The sequence below is a fragment of the Bombus impatiens genome, unplaced genomic scaffold (assembly GCF_000188095.3).
Source record: "Bombus impatiens unplaced genomic scaffold, BIMP_2.2 scf_1249, whole genome shotgun sequence".
Taxonomy (NCBI): Eukaryota; Metazoa; Arthropoda; class Insecta; order Hymenoptera; family Apidae; genus Bombus; species Bombus impatiens.
In genome coordinates, this window is record NT_177668.1 from 7,951 (window position 1) to 11,846 (window position 3,896).

General features: G+C 33.9%; 1 long non-coding RNA gene across 1 annotated transcript; it reads right to left on the reverse strand.

Annotated features, from left to right (window-relative positions):
* Window positions 1–1,859: 1,859 nt before the first annotated feature.
* LOC112213784 lies at window positions 1,860–2,298 on the reverse strand. The gene is made up of 2 exons (XR_002947687.2): window positions 2,130–2,298; window positions 1,860–2,048 (listed from the first exon to the last, which is right to left on the reverse strand). It is a non-coding gene; the product is annotated as an uncharacterized LOC112213784 (long non-coding RNA).
* Window positions 2,299–3,896: the final 1,598 nt, after the last annotated feature.

Consider the following 3,896-nt stretch of genomic DNA (forward strand, 5'->3'; position numbering starts at 1 on the left):
AAATTATAAAAACGACTGTTTTCAAAAATATCTTGCTTATCTGTCTCCCACAGCTGACTCCAACTACTCACTATGGAAGGCATCCAGGAAACTCACTCGTCCTCCGCAAATAATCCCTTCAATTCGCTATCCGCAAGGAGGATGGGCGCGTAGCCCTGTACAAAAAGCCAACTTGTTTGCAAGCCACTTAACTGATGTTTCCAAACCGTATTCCTCCACTATTGCAGCGGAAATAGCTGAATACTTGCACTTACTCTTGCAGATGCTTCCTCCTATTGAGCCTTTCTCATCTCTGGAAGTTTAATTAATCCATCGTCTAAATCTCAGGAAAGCATCGGGGTATGATCTGATAAATAATAAAGCTATTAAAGAGCTTACCATAAAAGGGATTACACTCATCACTTCTATTTTTAATGGAATTCTTCTCCTTTAATACTATCCTATATCTTGGAAAATATCATTAATTACTCTTATCCCTAAATCTGGAAAACCAATACGCGAAACTAGCTCTTATCGCCGAATTAGTCTTCTACCTTCTTTGTCCAAACTATTTGAGAAGATGCTAACGAAGCGACTCCTTCCACTCTTAGAGGATTTGAAAACAATGCCAAATCATCAATTCGGTTTTCGGAAGCAACGTTCTACGATAGAGCAAATTCATCGTTTAACTCATAAAATCAGTCAAGATTTAAAAAAGAAAAAATATTGCTCTGCGGTATTCCTGGACATTCAGTAGGCGTTCGGCAAAATGTAGTATGAAGGACTTTTGTTTAAACTAAAGAAAATCCTATCACACACCTAGTACTTCATCTTAAAATCATATCTAACCAATAGGCTGTTTATGATTAAATACTTAGACGCTATAACCGCAATATTTCCAATAGAAGCTGGCATACCCCAAGGCAGTGTCCTCGGACCTCTGTTGTTCACCATCTACACTGCCAATTTACCAACTTTAACAGAGATAACCACAGCGACATTTGCTGATGATACAGCTTTATTGACATCCCACTCAGACCCGATAATTGCCTCCTCAACTCTCCAGCAAAATCTCGACTCTATGGAGAAGTGGTTCCACAAATGACGCTTCAAAATAAATGAAAATAAATCCAGTCATACAACCTTCACGCTGCCCATAGGTGACCATAAATAATGTTCCAATCCCAAACAAAGATTCAGCCAGATATCTGGGCATGATTCTGGACAGAGGAATGACACAGAAACGACACATCTTAGATAAATCCAAGCAACTTAAATTAAAATTTAAAAAATTCTACTGGCTCATTGACAGACGTTCCAACTTAAGCGTACAGAGTGAAATAATGCAATATAAAGCCATATTAAAACCTGTTTGGAACTGTGGGATCCAACTACGTGGAACAGCGAGTAATTGTAACATAGAAATTCTTCAATGATTCCAATCAAAACCTCTAAAATCCTTAACACTAGGTTTACCTTTACACTAGGTTAAGGACCCGTCAATTTGACGGATTTCGAACTTCGAAATGAAATATCTCAAAAACCGTAGCACCAATTTCAACCATTTTACATCGTAAATTAATCATTTCATCTAAAGAATTTATACACAAAATTATTTTTTCCTAGGCTTTCTAATCTTTGAAATCTGTATGTAATATACCTATCTCTATGGGACCCGTCAAAAATACACATTTTTCTCTAAAAAATCGATTTATTCAAATTAAGTCTGAAAGGAACAATATTAGGCTTCACATTTAAATAAATTATTGATAAATAAAGTCTTTTTTAAATTATCACTAAAAAATAACAATAACATTAACGGTACAGGGTAAATATATCCATTGAGTACATTTTTTGCAAATATACTGAATGTTGTTCGTGCATTTTCCGCATACGATCTTTTTGCAATATATACAATAATTATTACTTCTATATTTTTTGCAATAACCCACTTGGCAACTTTTTCGCACTTCTGACTTTGAAGGTGACAGAAATGAAGCGTCTGACCTTTGGCAAATGTTCTCCTTGTTTTCTCCAGCTAATTCCTCGGCTAAACAAAATATGAATTCCTATCGCTGCCAAAGTCTGGTGCACTGTTTATATAATATCCACCCGTTTATCGCTGCCAAATCGAAAATATTGAAAAAGACTTGAAGGGGCCATCGGAAACTCCCTGCTTTCACACTATATTTGCGTGCCATTTAGTCAACGACGTCCACACCAAACTTTGTTTTATCGTAGAAAGCAATGGCTTCTGGAACACGTTTATAATCATCTTCTATTCGTACATCTGTATGTTTGGTGCTTGGGAGGATTTTTACTTTAGGTTTACTTTTATACACAGTATAAGTGTGCAATTTTCTGATTTATATAGATCTGAGGAAAACAAAGTCATCTTGTCCTTTTTTTCCTTAGCTGGTTTTGCCAGTTCTCTTTTATTCGACCGGATGGTCCCAACCAAAGTTGTTTTTCGTGCTAGAAATTTTTTAGCTAGCGGGATGCTTGCAAAGAAATTGTCTGTCGTTATATTTCTGCCTCGTTGCAAATATGGTTCGGCTAATTTTAGTGTTACAAACTCGCTCAATGGTATTGAGCATCGAGTTTCATCTTTCCCCATATAAGGAAAACCATTCAAAATATACTTTGTTTGGACTTTTCAACTGCTAACCAAAATTTAATGCCAAATTTATGGGACTTATTCGACATATATTGTGTAAATCTGCACCGGGCTTTCGTTGGAAATAATTGCTCATCTATCGAAATATTTTCATATGGCTTATAACAAGCCTGGCTATTACTTATAAACCTGTTACATATTTCGGCAAATGCAAAATGGTCAAAATTAATGCTATAGTTTTTGAGATATTTAATTTCGCGAAATCCGTCAAATTGGCGGGTCCCGCAAACCTAGTATTAATGTTATTGTTATTTTTTTTAGTGATAATTTAAAAAAAAGACTTTTTATTTATCAATAATTTATTTAAACCTGAAGCCTAATATTGTTCCTTTCAGACTTAATTTGAATAAATTGATTTTTTAAAGAAAAATGTGTATTTTCGTTTACCCGTCAATTTGACGGGTCCCATAGAGATAGGTATATACGAAACGCCCGTAAACCTAGTGTTAATAGATGCACCTTGGTATGTTACCAACGAAACAATACATCGCGATCTTAAGATATTTACAGTTAAAGAAGAAATATCCAAATTTAGTAATAGATATAACAAAAGAATTAACAACCACCAAAACGCACTAGTTACTCAATTACTTGACACGACGGATCAGATCCGCAGGCTAAAAAGACATTACCCTCTAGATTTAAACATTAGATTCAGCTAAAATCAAATATACGATAATCACTTATTATTCACGTTATAGTACCACGCTAAAATAATTTACTTATAATTCTCAATGAGAATTGATTGTAAAATACATCCAAATAAAAAAAAGAAAAAAAAATATTCAGATTTGGTAACCCGATGAGCGAATCCAGAGTTTTTGTATTCTCTGAACAAAAATAATTTTGTACAGTCTTATTGTAGGTGGGTATAATGTTCTGCTAAAATCCAATTTTTTTTTTTGGTATAATGCGAATAGCATGTTTTTTCAATTGCTCATCAATTAAATCTATACATATTTGATCGTTTATCCGATCTGATATAGAATTTATATCTACATTATTGTTACTACTGTACGTACGTAAAATGTACGAATATATTTTCTTGTATAGATCTACGAGTATTCAGAAGTAAACAAAAATGTTGAGTGGGTACCATATTATAAATTGGCAGAAAATGTTTGTGAATTGCGATACATACTTTTTGAGTAAAGTATGAATAAAATGATAATTATAGTATACAAATATTGGTTGCGCATTTATTTTCTAGCAATTTAGGAATTATAGTAACTAATTTTTT